Genomic DNA, 26,808 nt, shown 5'->3' with positions numbered 1-26,808 from the left:
TTGGAGCAGGCATCCATAATATAAAAATGCATAATGTACCAAAGACTGCCAAATTCCTGAGCATTAAAACAGTTTCCCTTGTGCATCTCTGACAGCTGCAATTCCAATGTTATTTTGCCTTTCTAAAATCCAGTTTACCAACATCCATGATGTAAGAGAGAGAAATTACTAGAGACGCCAAAATGCTGTCCAGTTTGACTTCAGATCAAACCCACTGATCACCACAACAATTTATAGCGATTTTATCTAACTCCCTTTTTCCTGATTTTTTTTTCTGCAGCCAAAGCATAGAGGACCACTCTGTGTAAAGAAGCTATTATTCTGACTCAAAAGAAACGGGGTCATTTCTGCTGGGGTGTGCCTGCTTGCTTGTGTGAACATAGATTTCAGACTCTGGTCTCTTGGATCTCTCTATAAGGGGCAGGCTGACAGATCGTGAGCGATGTCTTCCACCTGAGGTTGACCACAAATACTAAGTCTGTCTGCGTGCGGGATCTTGTAGTGGCCATCCAAGGCGGTACTTTAAACAGCTCAGTAAAGGCATTTCTTAAGGAAACTGGTGAGAGTTTGTCAGATAACTAGCTCTAAAATGCTCTGCCCTCAAGAATGGTTACCAAGGGGGAAATTAAGTGTTTTTAATTAGGTGCAGGTCCCTTTTCGATTCTATCCAGAAGAGCCAATCCCTTAGTTGACACTTACTCAAGGTCAAAGCAGATTTCAATTCTGGAAAATAATAATGGCCTAATACTTCTTGACGAGCTGCTTCCCAGAGTTGGTTATCACCCAACTCCATATAGCCAAACTGCAGGCAAATGCTCAATAGGCATAGTAAAGGTAAAGGGACCCCTGACCGTTAGGTCCAGTTGTGGATGACTCTGGGGTTGCAGCGCTCATCTCGCTTTCTTGGCCGAGGGAGCCGGTGTACAGCTTCCGGGTCATGTGGCCAGCATGACTAAGCCGCTTCTGGCGAACCAGAGCAGCGCACGGAAACGCCGTTTCCCTTCCCGCCAGAGCGGTACCTATTTATCTACTTGCACTTTGACATGCTTTTGAACTGCTAGGTGGGCAGGAGCAGGGACCGAGAAACGGGAGTTCACCCTGTCATGGGGATTCAAACTGCCGACCTTCTGACTGGCAAGCCCTAGGCCCTGTTATTTAGACCACAGTGCCACCCATGTCCCTCAATAGGCATAGTAGAATTTTTTAAAATATGCTTTAACCGAACAGAGTCTGCTCTTGTCTTAATTGCTGGCCACTCCGATTCTGTATGAAGAAGAGCTGCTGATATTCTTGATGGCAGAGAGTACAGCTTCTGAAAGAAATTATTCTGCACAGTTTCCAAAACGTTGATGGAGTTTGTATCAGAGCCCCAGATTTCAATGCTGTAGAGCATTTGAGGAAGATACCAAATATATTTAGGGCAGGTTCAATCAGCTGCCCTCCCTTATTGTGACAGAACTTCATTCAGGCCTCTGTGGTCCTCTGTGCTTTGACTTCTACCGCCTCCATATGACGCTTCCAAGGGAGGGTTTCACTAAATGTATCTAAAGGAGCAACTCTGTTCTACAGCTTGCTAATCTAAGCATCATTGATACCTAGGACTGTGTGTGCCAAAAATCACCATCTAGGTTGTGGAGTAATTTATAGTTAGGCTTAACTGTTTACAGTACATGCTGGACATCTCTAAGAAATCTCTGACACCCAATCAGGAAAGACACAGAAGCACTGAAACCTGATGTATCTGCATACATCGAGAGCGAGGGTCTTTCTGTTCCTGGTGACTGGAGAGGGGGAGTTTGCATTGGCTAAATATGGCATCAGACCATTAATATAATGTTGAAAACAGTGGGAGCCAGAATGCAACCTTGCTTCACCCCTCATGACATTTTAAAAACATCAGCCATAACACCATTCAGACCTACTCTGACCCTTATTTGTGTATTGCTGCGTATAGTTCTTGGATCAACAGCAGAAGCCGACGTTCGATGTCAGCAATTTGAAATTTCTCTCACCGTCTGCTTCAAGTAATAGAGTCGAATGCAGCAGAAAGATCAATAAAAGGCTACATAAATATTATTCTTAATATTCCTAGCATACTTCCTTATAATATGGTTCAGAGTAAAACATGGATCAACGATACTGCGTCCCAATCTGAATCCCCCTTGTTCTTTATGATTAATGTCATTTTTGCAACCAGTTGGATAATTATTGAGGGAGATGCCGTGTATGTAACTTTGATGAGATGTCTAACAAGCTAATTGGCCAATAGTTTTGTGGATCCTTCCTGTCCCATTTTGTATAAATTGGGAAGATGATACTAGTTTTCCATTCCGACAGCATAGGGCCTGTGTTGTTTATACGCCAGTCAGGATAGGCCTCCACCAGCCCATCTCTTCCTTATGGAACTCAGAGGAAAGCATATCTTCTCCAGGGCCAAGAAATAAGGACCTGTAGCTCCCTGGAAGGACGGATCCTGAAGCTGAGGCTCCAAGACTTTGGCCACCTCATGAGAAGAGAAGACTCCCTGGAAAAGACCCTGATGTTGGGAAAGATGGAGGGCACAAGGAGAAGGGGACGACAGAGGACGAGATGGTGGGACAGTGTTCTCGAAGCTACAAACATGAGGGAGGCAGTGGAAGACAGGAGGGCCTGGCGTGCTCTGGTCCAGGGGGTCACGAAGAGGCGGACACGACTGAACAACAAAAGTTCTTGCAAGAGGCTGGTTGCCATTCCAGTAGGTTTGAGAAATGTTTTCTTTGCATTGGCTATCCAACCAACTCAGGTACATTTCCTGTGTGTAGTTATGAACTGTAGAAGTCATCAAACAGGGCCTGAGTGAGTTCTGTGACAATTTGCTGGAAGACACCCACAAATTTTGGAGATTTGCTCTTAAAAAGATGATGCGAGCTCATCAGTGGGTGCCATGGGGTGAACGAGTGCCGCTGAGTAGAACCTGGGGGGAGGGCCCTTCATTTAAAATGTGTGGGTGCCCAGGCACCCAGGGTCCCACATACCGTATTGGCCTGAATATAAGCCGCAGTTTCCCCCCCAAATTCCAACCGTGAAAAGTTAAAGAGCGGCTTAAATTCGCGACCTTACAAAATTTGGCTTTCACATTATCGCTGTAGGATTTTCTTCCACATTTGCCATTTGCTGGTGTGAGTGCCTGCGGAATTTTAAGGGAGCGGCTTACATTTGGATATTGTCCCCCCCCCCCCCCGAATTTTAAAGGTGCGGCTTATTTGCGGATGCAGCTTATATTCGGGCCAATACGGTAGTTGATACCTTTGATTGCTACCCAATGTCTCTTTAGCATTACTGCCAAATCTGTGACACCATTTCAGTCTTTTCCTGCCTGTTTTTCTCCACACACTTGCAGATTCCTCTATAGGTGTATGTTCTATTAGAGGAAATCGGGTCACCAATACTGGAAAATGGGCGCACACTGTTCATCTGCTCACTTAAAAGCGTTCACAGAAGCGAAGAATGAAGGAGGGAGTCTGATGCATCCGAGAGTGTTATGGTGTGAGAGAAGTAATGCCTAAGAGGTGGGAGCTGAATGAGGGGCTGGCGGTGCAGCCACACGCCTTCCAACCCCCACCCACCCACCCATTAGAGAAGCAGCAGGCCGGGTGGGCTTCAGCACACAGACCCTGGCCCAGTCCCACTGCTGAGGGTGGACTTCCCTTGATCTGGACACTGGACTTCTGTCGGTGTAGCCTGTTGCGTTCCGAAGGCAAAGGAAGGATTGGACCCTGGTTAATAAAATACACACGAGGTTTGGCCAGTAAGACTCTGGGAGGAAGTGCCAATAATAATCTGTCACACCCTGGCCCAGGTCCCTTTTATTAACAAAAGAACTTTTAACACAGCACTTGTAAGAACCAATCAGATTTCCTCTGAGCATTTCAAAAAAAACTACTAGGTGGGTACAAAGTTAGATCAGAGAAATCCTTTTAACTACAAAGACTGCTTTGAGCACGCATACATGTTTCAGAGTAAATAAATCAGGAATCAAGGAGGAATGCATTTAGCAACACGTGACCACCACAGTAGCCTAGCTTTTTAGCTGCTGCATCACACTGCTGGCTTCAAGCTTCACATGGGCCAACAGCAGCAGCAGAAAAACATTTGCTGCAGCAAAACAAGCTAATGCTATTCTAGGCTGCATCAAATAACTTTCTGGTGGGAAGAGCTGCTCTATGGTAGAATGGGCTTCCTTGGCAGCTGGTGGGCTCTCCTTCCTTTGAGGTTGGATGGCCATCCTGCATTGCAACAAGGGTTGGGCCAGATGACCCCTGAGGGTCCTTCCTGTTGTTGCAGGAACCCCCCTCCCCCCCCCATCATTCAGTTTGTACAAACACGACAGACACACACACACACACAGCATACACGACGCTTCTATTATAAATTCATAGAAAATGACCCGTACATCGGATCTGTACCATTCCACTTTTATTTTACACCATGAAGGAAGGACTATCAAAGGGGGAAGACTTGACACATGGCAGCCAACACCTCCCAGCGAGCCCTACCCACTTGGCATGCCAACCTTGATGGTCCTAGACAGATCATTGCACTCACAAAGGACCTGCCTATGGAAGTGGATTCAGTATGGACTGAAACAAAGGACAGCGACCAGCCCTTCCCTCTGGGGGCAGGAAACAGTGAACTCCTCTTTGTCCTCAGGCATGTAATCATGGGGAGGGGGAAAGGAGGAACCGGCCAGGTGACAAGACCCTCAGGTTACCACCACAACTCCTCCCTCAACCCCTCCTCTTTGTGATGTGTCAATGATGTAGTCATGATGTAGTTATGATGTAGTCTTGGGGGTGTAGCGTGGGGGATTAGCAGCTAATAAAAGTTTGGGGTCTACTTTTGTTGAGGGCTTCCATCTTGTTCCACCTGGTGGCAGGTGGGAGTCCTGTCGCAACAGTCTTCAATCAAGACCAAGCCTACTGGCTCCTGTTTTTGCTCTGGGATTCCTGGCTGGGGTCCCTTGTTTTCTTTTGTCCAAGGGAGCCCTCAGATTTCTCCGTTAACACTGTTCTGCAATCCTATGACTCCACACTGGCACTCCACCCCACTTGAGCCAAGCAGCAGAGGGATTCTGGCCTTCCTGGGCTCCCAGCCTTGTCCACACGCTTCTCTGGCTTTGTGGGGGCTATAATAATAATAATAATAATAATAATAATAATAATAATTTTTAATATTTAATAATATCCCGTCCTCCCCAGCCGAAGCTGCGCTCAGAGCGGCTAACATCAAATGTATAGCACATTAACATAAAATCAGACAATCAATTAAAATACATCCTCAAATCAGATCAGGATCAGAATAAAATCCAATCAGATGGCAACCCGCAGATTAGGGTTGGGGACCTTAAGAGCTCACCTGGCCCAACTGTTTGTGCTGAACTTATATGGGCCTGTGAGAAAAATTGGGAGGCCACTTTCATGCAAGTTCTTATGAAAGGGGGGAGGGAGTCAGACTGAACACCGACCAAAGGCCTGGCAGAACAGCTCCGTCTTGCAGGCCCTGCGGAAAGATGTCAAGTCCCGCAGGGCCCTAGTCTCTTGGGACAGAGCGTTCCACCAGATTGGAGCCACAGCCGAAAAGGCCCTGGCTCTAGTTGAGGCCTGCCTGCACCCCCAACAGCCCTTTGATGTTCCGGGAATCTGCGCATGTTAACGCTAATCACTTCTTGGCCAGCGGCTTCCCCTGAGCTGGAGCTGCTGTCAAACCTGGGCAGAGCTGAGGCGCTTGTGCTTAGCCTCCTAAATTCTGGTTAAACACTAATTTTCTGTCAGGAGTCGGGCAGGGCTGGGCTGGAGGGAATCCGGCTCAGCAGATCCATCCACCTGACTGCTAGCAGGACCTGCAAGCCAGCCGTCTCCATGGCATCCTGATGGTTCATTGTGAGGACAGCTCTGCCATTGGCAGCTGTGTTGCAAGGGAGGGCTGGGGGAGGCCAGGCTTTTCCTGTGGGCTGTTGCCTTCCTTGTGGGGCTCAGTGTCTGGGGAGGGCAAGATGACTTGCCTGGAGGGGGTGGGAGCAGGAGGTCCACCTAGGACCCTCTCCCTCTGCTGTCTGATTCCCAGTCCCACCCCCCGCAACATCCATGCCTTGGTCAAACCACCCCTGGAGTCTTTTGTCCAGTTGTGGAAGGTTACTGGCAAGCTGGAAGGTGTGCAGAGGAGGGCAGCCAAGGTGATCAAGGGTCTGGAAACCAAGCCTGGTGAGGAACAGTCGAAGGAGCTGGGTACGTTTAGCCTGGAAGAGAGGAGACTGGGAGGGGATAGGAGACCCACCTTCACATATCTCAAGGGCTACCACGTGCAAGATGGAGCAAGCGTGTTTTCTCCTCCTCTGTCAATTTTAAAATATCATTTTAAAGTAAAGGCCTGAGTTTGGCAAGGATCCTGTTAGATTTCTGCCATGCATTGTAAGTGGAGCATTTGGAAGATTCCAGTGGGTCAGGATACAGTGGGGAGGTTGACACCCTACATACCTAGGGATTGGCCAGGTTGTCCCCTGCCAGGTGCGCCAGAGGGGCACAAAAACTGCACCTCTCCACTCCACTGAGCCAGAATGCCAGGAGCCAGCCCACCTGTCCACGTTCTCTCCTTGCCAAGGGCACAAAGGAGCCTAGGAACGCCTCTGTCTGCATGTGAGACATGAGTTGTTCCCCCTGGCCGAGGTCCCCTGTGCCTCCCCCCGCCCTGCTGCTAAATCCCCCCTGCTGGTATCTGCCAACAGAAAAAGCCAAGAGGAGCCCTGCAGCTGGATCAGGCCCTAAAAGCCCACCCAGCCCTCCTCTCCCCCTCCTCTCCCTCCCAGCTTCTTTCTCTTCCTCCTCCTCCTGTGTGCTGACTATTCATGCACTTGATTTAAGGGGGGGGGCTCTCTTCCCTTTCCACAGCTCTTCCTGTGCCACCTGCACAGGCTGCCCCACCCCCACCCCAATCCTCCTGGGTCTTGCATGAGTTCTTGAGAGATTATTTTCCCACCTCCCTGCTTGCGGGTATCTCAGCATTCCCAGAGAATCAGGTTGCACAGCTGGCTTGCTGCTGATAAAGGCGAGGCATAAACCTTGCAAGGATGTTGGGGAGGGGGTGTCCCTGTGGGTAAAGAGGGGGCCTTTGTGTTGGGGGGCAGAGAGGCGCTGGCAGAGCATTTCCTCAAGAAGCAGCTTCTTCTCAGAAGGATGCACTCAATGCCTGGAATTACCCGCCATGGTGACACATAACAGAATGCAACATCTCCATTAACTGAATCATCAGACCCACAGATCCAGGGCTTTCTAGTACGACCATGCAAGGAGGACCTGGTTCTGAGGCAGGGGCAAAACTAGGCTTTATGTCACCCAAGTCAAAGACCCAGTTTGGCACACACACCCCATGCACATTTGCGTACACACACAAACACAGGCTGTGAGTCTCAGTGGCGCCCCTCTGGAGGCTTCAGCCAGGACAAAAAAAAAAAAAAAAGACAGTTAGCAGTGGTGTGCAGTCATTGGACTAAGAGGACTGGGTTATTCCCCTCTAGAAGCTCCCCTGAAGCCCCTGAAGCTTCTGCCCGGTTTAGGGAGGAAGGTCCGAGGATCTGGTGGGTCCAGGATCCATCCTGCTGTTAACAGAGAAATCTGAGGGCTCCCTTGGACAAAAAAACAAGGACCCCAGCCAGGAATACCAGAGCAAAACAGCAGCCAGTAGGCTTGGTCTTGATTGAAGACAGTTGCGACAGGACTCCCACCTGCCACAAGGTGGAACAAGATAGAAGCCCAGAACAAAAGAGAACCCAAACTTTTATTAGCTGCTAATCCCCATGTTAGGTAAAGGTAAAGGGACCCCAGACCATTAGGTCTGGTCGTGGCCGACTCTGGGGTTGCGGCGCTCATCTCGCTTTACTGGCCGAGGGAGCCAGCGTACAGCTTCCGGGTCATGTGGCCAGCATGACTAAGCTGCTTCTGGTGAACCAGAGCAGCGCACAGAAACGCCGTTTACCTTCCCGCCAGAGCGGTACCTATTTATCTACTTGCACTTTGACGTGCTTTCGAACTGCTAGGTTGGCAGGAGCAGGGACTGAGCAACGGGAACTCACCCCGTCGTGGGAATTCAAACCGCCGACCTTCTGATCGGCAAGTCCTAGGCTCTGTGGTTTAACCCACATCCCTAATCCCCATGTTACACCCCCCAAACTACATCACTCATACATCATGGTTACATCATGAAAGGGGAGGTCTGGTGGCAGTAATCTGAGCATCCTGGACCCTGCCCCATGGTTCCCCTTGACCTCCACTAAACACCCATCAAGTGTAATAAAAGAGATATTTGCATTTTCCAGTTTCCCAGCCAAGTTCATCACACCCTTTTGTCTTCATCTGGGTTTGTTATTTCTGGAATGGCTACCTGTCTGGCACTCAGGTATCAGGATGCCAGGAATTATCACTCAGGCAGAGGGGCTGCTGAGTAGCTGAGCTCACCTGTCTATATGAATTTCTGAAGTTTTCCCAGTGAGCCAGTACATAGATGCATTTATCAGTGAATTCTTACATTTGGTATCGTGCAGCAAAGGCCCTTTGAATAGATAGGAAGAAACTGTGATGAAGTGTTTTGTGGGGACAAATCACAAAAGTCACAAAAGTGATTGTGCTGGTTTTGGTAGTGGGCTGCATGTGCGTGATATCTGCTGGAGGGGCAACCCCCCCCCCAACCTATGCATAAATTCCTGCAACCCTGCCATCTTCCCAAAGCCCACCTGTCAGAGCTCTGGTACCTCCTACGCAAAGCCCATGAAGCTTCTGACTGGCTAAGGGAGGGAGGTGCAATGCTCGTGTGCACGATGTCACACGCATGACATCATGCCCCCCCAATCCCCTCGCAAGCTGGCACCTCTGGCCCTAACTGTTCCCCTATGAAAAATTTCAACACATGCCATTGCCAGCAAGGCACCCCACCCCCAGCAATGGCTCTTTCTGGGGAATGGCTCCTCCTTTTGACAAGAGAGCATCTCAAAACCACCATCAAACCAGAGGTTCCCTTCATCCCTGAAAAGACATTCTGCGATTTGCTCTGTGGTCATATGGATAAAACCTGCAGAGATCCAGGAGGGTCTCAGAACTCCAGATGGGGGCCCCACAGTTTCCATGGGCAAAATGATCTCCTCCTCTCTGGGGGTCTCCAACGTGGTGCCCATGGAGACAACAACCTCCCCTTTTCTGGGCACCATGGAGAAGAGGAGATCATTATGCCCATGGGCGCCATGTTGGTGACCCCAGAGGGTGCAGAATGTCCAGGACCACCCTGGGCCACTTCCTGGACAACCCTGAGGCCCATCTTCTTAATCAGTATCATGTGGTGGATGCAAGTGCCATAAAATTTGCAGAAGGCCATGAAAGATACCAGCAGGGCAGACCTTTGATGTTTATCTCAAAAAGTGGGTCAGTTCATACGCGTGGTTTATGCTTGAACATAAGAACATTGGATGGGATGGAAGTTTCGCAGGCTAGGAAGGACTTGCTCACAATTTTATTGCCAGCTGCACGAGTTATTCTAGCTAGGAAGGGGCAAGCAGAATATGAAATGGAAGAATGGTACAAAGAGGTGTGGGATATAGCTATTAATGATAAGTTAACATGTGCTATTAAGATAAAACGGGGAATACACAGGAGAAATTATTTTGCAGATATGGAAAGTATTTGTAGAATTTGTACTGTTAAAACGGAAAGGGGTCAAGCCATCGCAGAAGGTGCTGAAATTTTGGGAGGTTGGATAGTTACAGTGGAAGGGTCTTGTGGTGTGTGCGCGCACATTTTAATTTATTTATTATTTATTATTATTACTTTGTCCAAAAAGAAAAAAGAAAGGGGGGGGGGAGAAATTATGCATGCAGCAGGAAAAAAAATGTAAGCACCAAAGTTCACTGTTTTAAAACTTGCCTCATTACAGGTGCAATTAGGGAATAAAAAATAAAAGGCAATTTTTCTGCCGCAGCCTCTAATTGCAGCTTTAAGTTTAATTAGTGTAAAAAAAAAATATGCAGAATAAACCGAACGCTTTTTTAAAAAAATACAACAACCAAACATCAGAAGAGCCTGCTGGATCAGGCCAGCCTCCTCTTCTCACAGTGGCCAACCAGGTGCCCAAAGCAGGATCTGAGCGCAAGAGCCACACGCTCCCCTCCTGCGTTCCCAGCAACTGAGATTCAGCAGCATGGCCTGCCTCCAAACGTGGACCATCGATACCTGTCCTGATATTTCCCGGAACAGGCGTCACCCACCAGATGATGATCTATCGCAGGATCCCCCAGAGCAAGAAGCAAGCAAGAGCCCCTGGGGGCCTGTTCCTCTTGGGGCGGAATCCTCGCTCTTCCCCTGAATCCACCCGGCACCTATCCTTGCAAAGCCCACTGCCCATTGGCAATTACAGTCAGCGGAGCACAGGGCCTGTGGATGTGGCAGCAACAGTGGCTGGTGGTCAGGGCCGCGAAGGTACATACAGATGTGCCACCTCCACATTACAGTACCAGCAACGACTTGAAATTCTCCTATTCTGAGATCAACTTCCAGGACCTGAGCTGGTCCTTCCGAAATCTCTATAAATCCATGCTTGAGAAATCCTCCTCATCCCAGCATGATTTCTCTTCCCTCCTGGGTGACATGTGGGCCTCCAACCACAATTACTATATGTACCACCACCAGCAGGTGCCCTCCGCAGTGGGAGCTGCACCCCCCCTCCACACTCCAACCTCAGAAGGCTGTCCATCCCAGGGGGGCTAGCAGCAAGGAGGTGACAGCTATGGCCCCCCCACCTGTGATGTCCATTCACCCCTCTTCCATGCAGCATGGAGGCTATCACCAGCATCAGCACCACCACCCGCACTCCCAGTCCTTTTATTACAGCATTCTCTTACAAGCACAAACTGGCAACTCTCCGTAAGGATCTTAGTTGCCTACTCTGACTCCTCCTTGCAATTTCAGGAGCAAGGAGCGAGCCAAACGGACGTTCATCCCCCCGTGTCTCCTTTGTTCTCTGACACGCTCGGTCCTCTGAGTTCGGGAGAAGGGAGAGGGTTCCCCTCCACTCTAGATTGATGTATCACCTAGCTGCTCCCTCCCTTCTGGTTGCTTAGCTACTATCTCATAGCTGGGCAGCTCCTCTCTCAACTGTGCAGCATCTGCCTGTCTCCCTGCTTCTGGAGATGCTGGAAGCAAAAGGTGTGTGTCTGAATGTTCCTCCTCCTCTTCCTGCGATTGCATTGCCCAACCTTCCGATTCAGACCACCTGTGGTGGATTCACCAGTCGCCACACGCGCCTCCTCAAAAGTCGTCCTCTGACTGGGGACACACACACCCCTCTATCATGATGCCATGCCAAAGACATGTTGGGAGACCAGACAAAGTCCTCAGAGAACATGCCTCCAAGCCTGCTTTCAACGATGGCTGGTTTCCAAAGCTACTAGCTTTTGTACAATTAAGAGCTCACAGAATAGCAAGCTTTTGTGGGAAATGTTGCCCGGATGCTGTGTCTCTGGCCTTCGTCCTGAACTGAGCAACAGGTAGCCCATCTCTCGCTCTTATCGCTGGCTCTGCTCCTGCCACCTGCCTTACAGCTAGCAGCCTCTTATCTGCATGATAACTCTGCCTGGTAGCTGAGATGCTGCAATATCTCCATTGCAGACGGGAGGCTGGAGGGAAGCCTGAGGAGGAGAATCCCTGTTAGGGAGACAACCACGTGGGCTGTTCCCTGAAGCTCCAGATCATGGTCCACTCTGAGCATTGGGAGGGGGCCCTGCGCTCCACCGGGGGGGGGGGTTTGAGTACAAACTTGGGGGAACTGAGTTCCTTCACAATTTAAAATTAGACTTTTGTGTGTGTGTGTCCAGGGCAGGGGGTGGGGGTGGCTGGAACTAATATACACCCATTACTTGGGACCAAAATCCACCTGTATCTGAAATCAATAACGGTGATCCGGATCATTGTCTGCTGGAGTTTATTTAGTGTTGCCTTTTGTCTGGAATTTCCCAAACGTATCCTGAATAATGCATTCGGAAGCAGTGTCTGGGCGGAAATCGCAAAAATGTCCGGGGAGATCCTGGCAACCTGTGTCGGCAGTGTCGCTTTTGGCAATGCTCCTTAAAAATAGCTCAACAACTTCTTGGGGGGGGGGGGGATTTGCAAAACAACAACAACACACAACTCCACAGCTGTCCCGATTTTCACTGTTTGAAATGTGGCAATCCTTGTTCATTAATCACATCTTACATTTAGCCAATGCCGGGAGTGGGGATGGGGAGGCACTTTGACTGGGCCCACAATAAGTAATTAAGAATGTAAACAAACAAACAAACTTGGTGGTGAGTCCCCCCACCTTTCCCCCCAAAAAGCACTGAGTATATCCACTGTGAACTGAGCTGCTCTGGTCCCTTTGGTTTGGGGAGGGCTCTCTCTTCCAGCAACAGCCCTTGAGATATCTGAAGATGGCTCTCGCATCACCTCTCAGTCATCTCTTCCCCGGGGTAAACACCAGACCTGCCCAGGACTCTCAGTAGCAGCAGCCCTTGCAGTTCTCCAAAGGCAGAATTAAGCCCAGCTGCTCAAATCACTGCACTTCTCTCTGCGTGAGCAGAGTCCTGCAGCAGTGGCAGCTGGATCAGGCCCCAGGGGGCTGCCTAGTCCAGCATCCTGGCCTCACAGAGACCTTGTCCCCTGGGAAAAGAGGCTCCCTTGCAGGACCTGAGAGCAGGAGCTCTTCTGCAGTGGGGATGCAGTGCTCAACATCGCATGCTGGAAAAAGCTTCCTCCACCCTTCCTCTTCCTCTTCCTCTTCCTCCTCCCTTCTTCTTTTTCCCTTCCTCCTCCTCTTCTTCCTCTTCTCACAACCGGCCTGCAGCTTCTCCGTGTGAGAAACAGAAGATTATTTGGGAAACAGTGATATTCCGTGAAAGGGGGAAATTCCTGGGGCCTCTGGTGTGTTTACGCCAGGGAGTCACGTGTCTCCCTTCAAGGCTGCTGCGTGGGTGCAAGTGGCTTCCATCCCTCCAGCATCTTCTGTTCACCTGACCTTCAGTGATGCAATTCAGGAGCAGCACAAGAGGAGCCGCGTGAGCGCACAGAGGCGCCTGCGTTTATGCACAGGACTGGGATGAGCGGGGCTGAGATGACTGGCCCCCTTCAATGCCATCGCTCTGCTGTCCTGATAAAATGGGGGAGCCCCAAGCGGTGGGGTGATCCCCTTCCCAGCTCCTACCCCAGAGGCTTTGCAGGGTCCGCGTGGGTCTGTGGCAATAACTGGGGTTTCTAGGGTTGCCATGTGTCCTCTTTTTCCAGGACACATCCTGTTTTTCAGGGGTAAAATTTCTGCCCCACTGGATTTTTTTAATTTGCCAAAATGTCTCTGGTTGTGCTTTCTGGACGAGAAATATACATAACTGGTGGTTGAAGACTTGCTGTCCTCTTCTCTTCTCCTGCCCACTGCCTCAGCAGTATAGTATACCACTGCTTCTATAGCCAACATATAGTTTTTGTTGTTGTTTAGTTGTTTAGTCGTGTCCGCCTCTTTGTGACCCCCTGGACCAGAGCACGCCAGGCCCTCCTGTCTTCCACTGCCTCCCGCAGTTTGGTCAAACTCATGCTGGTAGCTTCGAGAACACTGTTCCGCCATCTCGTCCTCTGTAGTCCCCTTCTGCTTGTGCCCTTCATCTTTCCCAACATCAAGGAGTCTTCTCTTCTCATGAGGTGGCCAAAGTCTTGGAGCCTCAGCTTCAGGATCTGTCCTTCCAGTGAGCACTCAGGGCTGATTTCCTTCAGAATGGAGAGGTTTGATCTTCTTGCAGTCCATGGGACTCTCAAGAGTCTCCTCCAGCACCAGAATTCAAAAGCATCAATTCTTCAGCGATCAGCCTTCTTCCTGGAGCAGGAACCGGCAAGCCACTCCAGTATCCCTGCCAAGAAAACTCCATGGACAAAAACAACATACATACATGCATGCATACCTTACCCATCTGGGTTTCCCCAGCCATTCTGGACGGCTTACCGCTTATATAAAAATATAGTAAAACATCAGCCACTGAAAACTGATACAGGGCTGCCTTCAGATGTCTTCTAAAAGTCAGGTAGTTGTTTATTTCATTCACATCTGAAGGGAGGGCGTTCCACAGGGTGGGCACCACCACCGAGAAGGCCCTCTGCCTGGTTCCCGTGTAACCTCACTTCTCGCAGGGAGGGAATGACCAGAAGGCCCTCGAAGCCGGACCTCAGTGTCTGGGATGAACAATGGGGGTGGAGACGCTCCTTCAGGTCTACTGGACCTTGGAGGCTGTTTAGGGCTTTAAAGGTCAGACCAACACTTTGATTTTTGCCATAGGACCGGTGTTATATGGTCCCGGATATGAAGAGATCTTCTCTGTGTAAAGCTCGGTTGATCCAAAGATCCCTTCTAGTGTACTACGAATCCAACCACTCAAGGCCTTAATGGGGTTTTTTTTCTAGTACGAGAAATATTTGCATAATCTTGTTGTTTTTACCTTGGAAAGTGCCTAATGGATATCTATCCCTCTGCTCAAGCACTACAAAGTTGTGCTTGAATTTCAAGTATCATAAATAACATCCCATCCCTCTTCTCTGCTCTGACAGTAGTGAGATGGAATCGAGAATTGCCTCTGAGCAGTTGTTTGCCTAGCCAATTTTACACTAGACTGTCTACTGATCCAGTTTACAAGCACAGTCTGAATGCTGTGGCTGATAACTTAATGAATACAATTGTGTTCCTCAAATCTGAAATAAAATTATTTTCTGCTTCAAAAAGAAGCTGTGTCAGATTTTATATTTTGTGGTTTTAGCTCCCCCTGGTATAGAAATGCAAATGAATAAGGCTGCAAATGTGTGCCCCCCCAGCCCCCCCACTTCCTTGCTGCCCCCCCCCACTCCTCTGTTGTCAGTTTTGGGCAGGCCCCTCCCCCAGGCTGGCCTTTGTCACTGCTGCTGCAGCTGCTTATTTTTCATTTCGGATCTTTATTACTTTTCCATTTCTCAAGTTTCACATCTGTCATAAATCACCAAATCTGCCCTCTACGGATCTCAACGCCCACTTTTCGGGTGTGAGCGCTCCATTCCCACGCCCGTGTTTACACGTTGCAGTAAAACCAAGTATTAGTTTTAGGCATGTTAAAAATAAAATAATCCAAGCACGGTTGCGTTGCAAGCACATTTCCCCCTGCCAATTAAGAGCCACTTTGGGGTCAGGGAGAGAGTTCAGCCCCTCTCAAGATGCCTTGCCACAGAACGGATGTGGCTCCAGCCCAGATATTTCAGTTTGATTCATTTAGACACCAGTTTAGAAAAAAAAATCTAATAAAATTTAAAAACCCATGAAATCCATAAAATAACACAATGCTTGAAACACAACAAAAGTGATGGACCCTCCTTCAAAGTGTTAGTGCTGACCTTGAAAGCCCTAAACGGCCTCAAAGGCCCAGTATACCTGAGGGAGCATCTCCATCCTCACAGTTCTGCCCAGACACTGAGGTCCAGCGCCGAGGGCCTTCTGGTGGTTCCCTCACTCCGAGAAGGGAGGTTACAGGGAACCAGGCAGAGGGCCTTCTCGGTAGTGGCACCTGCCCTGTGGAACGCCCTCCCATCAGATGTCAAAGAGAAGAACAACAACCAGACTTTTAGAAGACATCCGAAGGTAGCCCTGTTTAGGGAAGCTTTTAATGTTTGAGGTTTTATCATGTTTTTAATATACTGTTGGAAGCAGCCCAGAGTGGCTGGGGAAACCAGGACAGATGGGTGGGGTATAAATAAATAAAAATGTTATTGTTGTTGTTAAAGCTTGCTGGGATGGGTGGGAAGACTTGTTAGGACATCTTCCCCCAAGTTCTGCATGCTTCCCCAGTGGAGGTGGTCTCCATGGGCTGCCAACCTGCTGCCATAAGCTTAATGGGGATTCCAGGAAGGTTGGAGGGAGAATGGGAGAGATTCCTGGCCCCTCTTCCCTCCCACCACCCCCATATTTCCTGCCCATCCCTTACTGCTCAGCTGCTGCTTGGCTCTTTGTGTGAGAGTTGGGCTGTTATTCTAACCACTTTCCAGAAGATAAACCACTTCATTTGAGGAGAGGTCCCTGGCTGGCCCTCAACCCCCCTCCCTGAACACTCCATGTTTGCAGAGCCCTCCAACATCATCATCCCGACAGCGGGGCTCTAACGAGCAGCTGGCCGGCCCACAATTAGGGAGGCCAAGAGGCCATCAGGGCAGAATAACTTATCCATATGCAAGTGGACTCGTCGCGGTGACCTCTCTTGTCGGAGGCAAACCTGACTCAATCCAAGCGCTTTTTCCCCTCCCTGCTTAAGGGGCAGGGTGGGGAGATGGCGGCATAATATTCCTGCCATGTTCACTTGTCGTCTCAGATGAAATCAGCAGCTTTGTTGAAGAGGGTCAATTGCAGCTTAATTTCTCTGCAGGGAGCAGGAGAGAGAATATGAGAGAAAATGAGGGGGGGGTGAGCTCCATCACCAGCCCTCTCCTCGCTGACCCTCCACGCCACACATGCACTCCCTCAGCACTTGCGGACAAAGCCTGCAGGCGGCTCCAGAGGCAGATTGCAACACTGCCAGGGTGAAGCCCCATATCAAAAGGCAGCCACTTAGTGGCCAAGTGAGGACCCCAAGGGGGAAGGAAGGAGTCCTTTCTTGGTCCTGTGGGAATGTTCAGGGATGCAGGAGAGGATATATTGTCTGATTATAGCCTTTCCAACTTGTGTAAACAAGTTCACAATTTAGCAGAGTAACATTCCCCCTTTTAAACTCGCAGCGGATGCGTTAGCTCAGGCTCGCTAAAGCCTCTATAGTAACTGTTCTGGTATTTTCCCCTTATTCCCTCACAAAAGGTAAGACACAACCCAGTCTTCTACAAAAGTATAAAAAGAGTTTACTCACTCACATTCTGCTCACAGTCGGATCCCAGAGGGCAGACTTAGCTTAGAAAAGTAACATACACCTGGAAACTTTTTCATAAGGAGACAGTCCCTTTGTCCTCTCTTGGCTGGAGGTCAAGAGAGCATCTTTGGCTAAGCAGATGTTGTGTCTTCAATGCTTGTAGTCAAAAAGAGGAGAGATGGCTGCCTTGCCCTGTGCTTTTGTCATTACCTGCACAGGTGAGGCCACACCCACCTCTAGTCACATGCAGAGGAAGTCTGTCCCAGCCCAGAAGGAAACAGGAAGTTTACCTGCTGGCTGGACAAACATTCCTCCTCATGTGCAAACATGTTCACTCTAGGAATGTTGTACTTGACTGCTCCTGTGTTTCACATCCCACAGGTCCTTCCCTCTTGGTCTCTTTGTGGATGACGCCTTCTTAGAACCACAAAAACTATAGAGCTGGAAGGGGCACCAAAGGGTCATCTAGTCCACCCCGGCCATTTGGACTCCTGGTTTTATAGGCTGTGAAGCCGGTGGAGGCAGGCAGGCTGCCCAAAAGGTGCTGCACCATTGCAGAATGTTCTGTGCCGGTGCAATTGCAGGGGCTGTGGAGTCATCTTGCTTCTCGTAAACAGTGGTGGACCTACACTTTGTTGGGAATGTTGTGGATACTTGGAGAGGATATATGGATTTAATAGCATCCTTCCTCACTCACGCTTGTGAGTCAGCAACAGGGCGACATTCCCCAATATATAGCAGGAAGCTAGTTGGTAGATTCATTTGAATCTCTTTGCTTAAGCAATCCAGTCTGGCTTTGTCCAGATTGGGTTATTCCTTGTAATTTCCCCCTTTATCCCTCCTAAACAGAATAAAGACACAACAATCTTCTTTATAAATAATAAGAAGTTTACTCACATCCAGTTCACAGTTGGATCCCTGAAGGCAGGCTTCAGCTTGTAGTTACAGAAGAGAGTTTGAGCCCACGTGCTGCCGGCTGAGAGCCAGCAGACAGCAAAATAATAGCAGGATAGAATAAAAGGAAGAAGAAGGGAAGATGGCTGCGTGACCAGCCCTGTTGTGGGGTCTGCCAGGGTCACACCCATCTACCTGGTCACATGCAGGGTGAGGATGCTCCAGACCAGGTGGGACAGGAAGTCCTCCTGCCTGGAGTAACACCCCCCTGCGTGTCCACTCTGGGCAAACAGGAAGTGTTGTACTTGACCGTTTATGTTACATCCCACATACTTTTGAGGCCCTGAGGTTTGAGAACAGCCACGGGGGTCCCTTCGTAACCAGCAACGAGGTCGGGGTAACTGCAGGGTAACGGCTGTGATTTTCAGTGGGGCTTTTCCCTGACAGATCTGCTATACTTTTTCTGTGCTACCGACTCTCTTTTTTTTTTTATAAGATATTTATTAAGCTTTTTTAAAGTATTACAATAAAAATGAAAAAAATAACAAAAATACAAACTAAAAATAATTAAAAACACACAGATTTTCCATTACTTGTTTTCCTTTAGCTTGTTTCCCGGACCTCCTCATACCTCCCTTTTTTGTATTCCAGTTCAATTTGTTGGTTCAGCAAATCCTTACCCTCTTTATTTATCCTAATCTTTAGTCTTAAAATAGTAACGTTAAATTTTTACCTATTAACAACCCATTTTTCATAATCCCTTAAAGCATTACAGCTGGAAACCACTTAATTTCTATCCAACATCATTCTAACATTCATTAATTTTACAATAATTCTGTAGATAGTCTTTGAATTTCTTCCAATCTTCTTCCACCAACTCTTCTCCCTGGTCTCGGATTCTGCCAGTCATTTCTGCCAGTTCCATATAGTCCATCAGCTTCATCTGCCACCGACTCTCAAAACTTTGGGATTCTTGAAATAAATCCAACAAAAAATGAATCCATTTGAGTTGTGCCACCCAAAGGGGGTCTATTAGACCCAAACATTTTCAGCAAAGTGAACTGAAGTTGCATCTTGGTCCCCTGTGGGATACGGGGCCCTGAAGCTTAAGCGTCATTCGTTTCACGGAAGACCCACCCTGCCCTAAAGGCTAAAGTAGTCTCATTTCCACAGGTTGTTATGTACTGAGTTGAATAGGATCCAAAATGCAGCAGTCTGATTGGTCCTAGAACAATAGGATTCAGAATGCAGCAGTCTGATTGGTCTACAGGAGCCACCCAATCCAGCTTCAGGTGGAAGTGAATCCGCAACCTGATTGGCCTACAGGAGAATTCCAGAACTAGCCAATCACATGGGGCCCATTGTGTAAATAATGTATATAAAGCAGACATTCTGGGGGAACTTCCATTCCTCACTACTATGAGCTGAGTAAAGAGCATGAAATCCACACTCGACTCCTAGTATATTTCTCAGGTGGAGGGGTTTGCCATGTGCCCACCACCCTCTCAGCCTCCTTCACATGAAGCAACCAGTGCCCAGGACTTTGCTCCCTCCTTCCCTCCGCCCCCCCCCCCGCCATCCTCTAGAGAAGGGTTTGAAACGGGCTTCATCTGAAAGCCAATTTCTATTCCTTTGTCAAGGTCAGAGTATTCTGAAACAGGGGGCCTCTCCCATTTAAGGCTCTATTCATATATTACTCCTGGGCTGCCTGCTGCACTTGTGAAACTTTGGAAAGCTACTTCACTTTGCTCTGCAAGAAACGAACAAGAAGCCTTGTGCTCAAGAGCGTGTGCCTGATTTTGCTCTCTCTGAGCTGTAATTTACTCGGGGGTGTGGGGAGAAAACCCCCTTTTGCTCTCATTGCTTCTTCTTGCTGAGCCTCAGAAAGAAACGCCTTCCTTCTGTGCCCATTGCTAGACGGAACTCTGAAGGGAGAGTCTTGAAAGCTCCTTTTTGGGGCATCATTATCCTGGAAGGGGGCGTGGCTGGAAAGAGAGAGAGAGAGAGATGGAGCTGGCCTTAACTCCAAGAAGTCTCTTTGCAGTTTAATGGATTATCGATTGCAAAGAAGAATAGGGAGATCTCTGAGGGAGGACTGGGCTGGGGGGTGTTTTGAATGGATTGTCTCGTCCAAGGAGGTTTTGCAGGGTGATTGTGTGGGAAGAAAATTCGCTGTCCAATAGGCTTTGCTAAACACCACAGCTGCCATGGCAGCAGCCTCCCCATCATCATTTTCTTCCAAGTCCCATTTACAGTATCAGTTTACTCTGATCCGGTGCTGCCTTTGACCTCACGCAGCTGTTCTCAAAGAGCAGGGAGTAGTGATCACTGCTGGCCCCATTGCCTTGTGCTGGAGGGTCCCTCAAGCTCACTCAGACCCACCGCCAGGCCCAGAGGGGGGGCGAGGGGGCTCCTGGTCTTGCCACGAAGTGCTGGGTCTCCAGAACTGCCTGAGGGTTGGCTCAGCCCTCCTGCCTGTCTCTTCTTCTCCCGACTCCACTCCCCGTGTCCCCAAATTGTTGTTGTTGTTTAGTCGTGTCCGACTCTTTGTGACCCCCTGGACTGGAGCACGCCAGGCACTCCTGTCTTCCACTGCCTCCCGCAGTTTAGTCAAACTCATGCTGGTAGCTTCAAGAACACTGTCCGACCACCTCATCCTCTGTCGTCCCCTTCTCCTTGTGCCCTCCATCTTTCCCAACATCAGGGTCTTTTCCAGGGAGTCTTCTCTTCTCATGAGGTGGCCAAAGTACTGGAGCCTCAGCTTCAGGATCTGTCCTTCCAGTGAGCACTCAGGGCTGATTTCCTTCCGAATGGAGAGGTTTGATCTTCTTGCAGTCCATGGGACTCTCAGAGTCTCCTCCAGCACCAGAATTCAAAAGCATCAATTCTTCGGCGATCAGCCTTCTTGATGGTCCAGCTCTCACTTCCATACATCACTACTGGGAAAACCAGAGCTTTAACTATACGAACCTTTGTTGGCAAGGTGATGTATTTGCACCTGCAAATACAGAACTCATTCTGAGGATTGCAGCCCCCGCAAAAGCCCCCTCACCTCTCTGCATGACGCCCTCAGCACTTGTGCGTTGGGACGTGAATAGATGCTGGGAGAGGGCATCTTTATTAGATATTATCCTCCCTCCCTCCCTCACTTTGTGAGTTCAGCAGTGTGTCACCATTTGCATCATAAAAGGGAAGCTTAGATAGGCCAGTTTCAGCCTTTTAGTTTAAGACAATCCAGGATGCTTTAAGGCAGGCTGGATTCTCCTGGTGTTCCCCCTTTTTCACCCCCTATATTATTTTAAGTCGTGTAAAAAGGTAAAAATAGCATTTGCTCTCTCAGAATATTTGTTGAAGACTAACAGATACAGCAGCTTTATTCAGGAAGGCTTAAAATGGAAGATTCGGTTTCGAAGACCTACTTCAGCCTCGCTTAAAATTGGAGCTTGGAGCTCAGACTGCAGATGTTGTGACGTTGCTGGAGAAGAGGAAGAGAATGCGATTGTGAGTCCAGGCAGGTAGGAGGATATACAGTGGTACCTCGGTTCTCAAACTTAATCTGTTCCAGAAGTCCATTCTTAAACCGAAACCGTTCTTAAACCAAGGTGTGCTTTCCCTAATGAGGCCTCCCACCACTGGTGCCCTTCCACCGTTCGGATTCCATTCTTAGACCGAGGTAAAGTTCTCAAACCGGGACACTACTTCTGGTTTTGGGGAGTTCGTGAACTGAATAGTTCATAAACAGGGCTCTTCTTAAGCCGAGGTACCACTGTACAGCTACGGCCTCCCTCTGAGCAGGCACCACTCTGGCCAGACAGTCTGCGGGCAGGAAGAGTCTCATCCTGCGTACCAGATGGAGCTGCTAGACAGCTGCCCTGGACACAGAATTGACCTTGACCTCCATGGACAGCTATGAGTCCAAAATGACTCCCAGGTGGCGCACCTGGTTCTTCAGGGACACAGTTACCCCATTCAGGACCAGGGAGTCCCCCACACCCACCCGCCTCCTGTCCCCCAAAAACAGTACTTCTGTCTTGTCAGGATTCAACCTCAGCTAGGCTGAAAACAGGGAGGGAGGGAGGGAGCTCTGACGGGAGCGGGGCGGGGGGAGAGATTCAGGTGAGAAAGCCCCTTCCATTCAGCAGCTCCTCCTCTTTCATTTAAACCCATTTGGCTAAGCTGCTGAGTTAGGGATGTGAGCGGCCTTATCTGGCAGCAAGTGCAGTTTCTTCCCGATGAGCTCCAGGCTGATTAGAATCAGGCTCCTGCTAAGCCCCACGTAAGCCTCTGAAATGAAGACAAGCATGTCTGGGGCGTGTGGGGCTATGGGGATGCCGGGAGCGCAAGCTGGATGGCAAAAGAGAAAGGAGGAAGGAGGAGGAGGAAGGAGAGATCTGGAGGGCGGGCGCGGTTGCTGCTGCCGCCTTCGCTAGGGAGAAGTCAGGGCTCACCGGGGGAGATGCCCTCTCCTCCTCTGACTCCCCCCCCCCCCCCAGCATAGGTCAATCACCCTCCTCTGAAATATGGGTCCTGACTTGTGTAGTATTAGCTTCAGGGTCCACTGGCGTCCCTGCTCTGAGGGAGAGTTGTGGGGCCCTGCAGAGAACCCCAATGCCAGAAGAATCCGCCAAAGTCCTAAGACCTTTCGCGGCCCCCCCTCCCAAAGCTGCCACTCAAGGTCCCACCTCCTTGTGGAGCCGCCTCTGTCCCAACCCCCTCTGCAAAGTGCTGTGTCTCATGGACACCTTGCGTGTCCCACCCCCCTTGACCCACTGCCGGATTTACGTATAAGCTAAACAAGCTCTAGCTTAGGGCCCCACTCTCTTGAGGGCCCCCCAAAAAATTTAAGGGGGAAAAACTGGATGTGCATTTCCAAAATATAAGATAAAACCTACACACAGCAACAGTGTTTTGTGTTGTGTAGGCTGTGTTGTGTTGAGAGACAGTGTGGTGTAGTGGTTAAGAGCAGTGGACTCATAATCTGGTGAACCGGGTTCGCTTCCCCGCTCCTCCACCTGCAGCTGCTGGGTGACCTTGGGCCAGTCACACTTCTCTGAAGTCTCTCAGCCCCGCTCACCTCACAGAGTGTTTGTTGTGGGGGAGGAAGGGAAAGGAGATTGTTAGCCGCTTTGAGACTCCTTCGGGTAGTGATAAAGCGGGATATCAAATCCAAACTCCTCCTCCTCCTCCTCCTCCTCTTCTTCCTCTTCTTCAATGATGTAAGTTATGGGTCCCGCCTGCTAGCCTGCTCCCTAAAATATTACTGGTTTGCTCTTATTATTTCATGTTATAGCAAGTTTCTAGAGACCAGATTATGAGTCTTTGTAAATTGTGTTTCGAAAGGAACTTTTGTTATTGCCAAATGCCAATGGGTTTGCATTATTAAGTTTGTTATGAATATGCATTATTAAGTTTGTTATGAATAAAAAAATCATTTCAAGCTAGAGCTTAATAATTATTTCACTATTAATATACTTCTTAATTGTATTTCACTATTTATATACTTCTTAATTGTATTTCAGTTCAACATTACTTTGATAAAAAAATCATATTTTGTTATGTGCAAATGGCTTTAGATACCTATGAGGTCCATAAATGACCATATAGCATATATTCAACACAACAAAAAACAGTGACAATTTGTTGTTGACAAAGGACAGCTGGACAAAGAAAGGGACCCATTACCTTCAGTAGCTCAGGGCCGCATCAAACCTCAATCTGGCCCTGCCTTGACCACCCAGACAACATCCTGATCCCATTGAGGAGTCCAGACCTGGTGGTGGAGTAGCAGCCTTCTGTGGCTCACTTAGGAAGCCCCAGAAGATGCACCAGTAGCCATGGCCCAGAGAGGATGGAGGTAAGGAGAGAAGGTTGTCTGGAGAACAGCCCCAGGGCTGACACTCTCAAGGCTGCCTTTGGAAAGGGCACATGCTCAGCAGTTCAGTGTGGCTAACGTGGATCTGAACCAGACCTTCATCTGTGAAAGGCAGGGGGGAGCCCAGTCCTCTGAGGCCTCCCAGTGGCCCACACCTCCTCCTCAGTTAAACTGATAGCCTCCTGGCTAGGAGCCACCAATAGCCTCTTGGTGGGGACCAGGGGCTCCTGGAGTCCCATTATGGGGTGAGAAGCACATAACACCCGACCTCAGGAAGAAGGTCCTCTTCTTTCCCTTTGCTGACGTGGGTGGCGCTGTCATCTAAACCACAGAGCCTCTTGGGCTTGCCGATCAGAAGGTCGGCTGTTTGAATCCCCATGATGGGGTGAGCTCCTGTTGCTCGGTCCCTGCTCCTGCCAACCTAGCAGTTCAAAAGCACGTCAAAGTGCAAGTAGATAAATAGGTACCACTCCAGCGGGAAGGTAAATGGTGTTTTCGTGCGCTGCTCTGGTTCGCCAGAAGCGGCTTAGTCATGCTGGCCACATGACCCGGAAGCTGTATGCCGGTAAAGCGTACTCGGCCAATAAAGCGAGATGAGCGCCGCAACCCCAGAGTCGGCCACGACTGGACCTAATGGTCAGGGCTCCCTTTACCTTTACCTTAAGGGGACTCTCAATGACCCACCTGGCAAACCACAGAGTGGGGAAAATGTGTGGAGTTTTGTACTGCTGGTTTTCTAAGGCAGTTAAACGACAACCACCACCACCTGTAAATACCTGCATAAAAAGTTAATCCCTTGTTTTCCAGCCACATCTTAATATTGGTGGACCAGCCTGACTGTCAGGACACGAGAGTGCCTCATGGAGAGAGATCAGGTCCTACCTTCTTATCATTGCTCCGGTGTTTTATATCGTTAAGATTAGTTAAGGGTCATGTTCCTCTTGCAGGAGAGATCTGCGGAAAGAATTGTGGGGTCTTCTCGAAGCTTCCTTCATCTCCCACTCTGCCCGAGTTTGCCATCGTACTACCTTCCAGGCTCCCCCTCCCCCCAGGCTTATTTTGGGCTATTGTTTATTTATTTGTCAGGGCTGGGTAACTCTTTTAAAGAGAAATCTGTTTTCTCCCTCGCTCTGCCATCCTGTCAACTTCAAATATTAAAATTTAACCGAGGTGGTACATGGCTGCCTTTCTTCCGCACGGTGCATGTTTTTTGTTTTGTTTTTTCAATTATTAAAAGAGCTCAAGAGCTTGACATGAATGCAAACGACAGGCGGGCGGGCGTGTCGAGAGACGCGGAACCAGGCAGGGGAACAACATGCTCCACTTGCGTAGTTCATGGCCTTTGTGATGTCAGAAGGACTTCCTGATGGGCTCTGTCAAGTCAGGGCATGGGGGGTGAATTGGGGGGGGGTCTTCTTTCATCCCATCATGCGGGAGTCATGGAGTTGGCTGGTAAAGCAGGGGGGCGCTGGTCTTTCTGCCCTCCCTTGGTGGCCACTGAGCATTCTGGGCACCTCACTTTAAAGAGGGTATTGACAAGCCAGAGGAGTGTGCAGAGGAGGGCAACCAGGAAGATCCAGGGACTGGAAACCAAGTCTTAGAAGAAGAAGGGTTGAGGCAGCTGAGTCTGTTTAGCCGGGGGGAAAGAAGACTGTGCAATAGCCGCCTTCAAATATCTTGAGTGCCATGGGAGCCATGGGAGGTGGAGCAGGCTTGGTTTCTGCTGCTCCAAAGCGGAGGGGAGGACCTGACCCAGTAGATTCAAATTGCAAGAAAGGAGATTCCAACTGAACATCACTGTTAAGGAAAAATTCTGGGGTGAGAGACTACCCAACAGCCCAGCTCGTGGGGGGCAAGTCCCCTGGGGGGCCATGTGGTCGGTAAATGTTGGAAGTTGCAGCCAAGTAATTTGGAGTGAAACAGCAGTCAGTAGACCATGATTTTTATTGTTGCGCAACAGGTCTCCCCAGGAGTAAGAACCCCGAGCATGGAGTGACCTCCTCTTTTAAACCTTCCCTCTTTCCCCCAGAATACACTTTGAGGGGCATCATTGATACATCATTACTACATCACTAGCATGTCACAAATGCTAGTATACCTGTATACAAGGGTATACAGAGGACGAGATGGTGGGACAGTGTTCTCGAAGCTACCAGCATGAGTTTGACCAAACTGCGGGAGGCAGCGGAAGACAGGAGGACCTGGCATGCTCTGGTCCAGGGGGTCACGAAGAGGCGGACACGACTAAACGACAACAACAACAACAACATATAAGGGTTATACCAGTTCAACATGAGGTCCCCTTATCAGACACCTTTCTCAACCTCTTAAGTCCCCATCACTGAAAGGACAATGAAACTCTTGACATCTCCTTGCCCTCAGGACTTGGCTGGAGATGGGCTTTCAGAACACCTGACTTGCTCAACTGTCTATTGTTGCCCCCTTGGTCACTTCCTGGGTGGGGGGCCATGTCTGTGCTTTCACACTTGGGGAATTATGGCGGGGTGCCCTGTTCCTGCTGCCTACAGTGACTTCCCGCTTCTTGGTTCATGGACGGAGGTGAAGCCCAAATTCACCTTTCTTTAAGGACCAAATGGCGTTGGAATGAGGAGAGTCGGTTAAAATATGGATTTTCTACAAATTTATAAAGCTAGGTATCTTCCCTGAGCTGTCAAGTTGAAAGGATACATTCAGGCATAATATTGGTAACATCGTAACAACTTTAAAGCTGTGCCCCCCCCCCCGAATTTCCGTAACATCACAAAGAGCTTTTTGAGTGGTCTCATCTTCCTTGCAGGTTTTAGAGGCTGGATGACCACCTGTCAGAGGTTCTTTAGCTGCAATACCTGCATTTTTGGAGGGTGGGGCCAGGACTGGTCTTGCTTCCAACTCTGCGGTTCTTTGAATCCATGGTTCTGTCCAAGTGGGGTCCTGCAGCAGGCCTATTCTGGAGGAAATCCCATGCAAGGGGTGGGCTGGGGGCCCCCTCCCAGGCCTGCAAATTCAAGTGTCCAGTGAGCCAGGGGTCACCTGGAAGAGATGCTTCCTGTTTTGAAACCCATCACACCCTTTTTCTGTGTCTTGTGCTACCTTCAAGTAT

At 49.3% G+C, this 26,808-nt stretch overlaps 1 long non-coding RNA gene across 2 annotated transcripts; it reads left to right on the top strand.

Moving 5' to 3' along the window:
- Nucleotides 1-21,069: 21,069 nt before the first annotated feature.
- LOC308484562 lies at nucleotides 21,070-24,995 on the top strand. Of its 2 annotated transcripts, none has more exons than XR_013989983.1 (3): nucleotides 21,070-21,351; nucleotides 23,494-23,690; nucleotides 24,516-24,995. It is a non-coding gene; the product is annotated as an uncharacterized lncRNA (long non-coding RNA). The 2 variants fall into 2 exon arrangements; XR_013989984.1 differs by having other exon boundaries at nucleotides 23,489-23,690.
- Nucleotides 24,996-26,808: the final 1,813 nt, after the last annotated feature.

This window comes from Podarcis pityusensis (genome assembly GCF_964106645.2).
Source record: "Podarcis pityusensis genome assembly, chromosome: 8".
NCBI classification, from domain to species: Eukaryota; Metazoa; Chordata; class Lepidosauria; order Squamata; family Lacertidae; genus Podarcis; species Podarcis pityusensis.
This window is presented reverse-complemented; position numbering and strand designations above follow the sequence as displayed.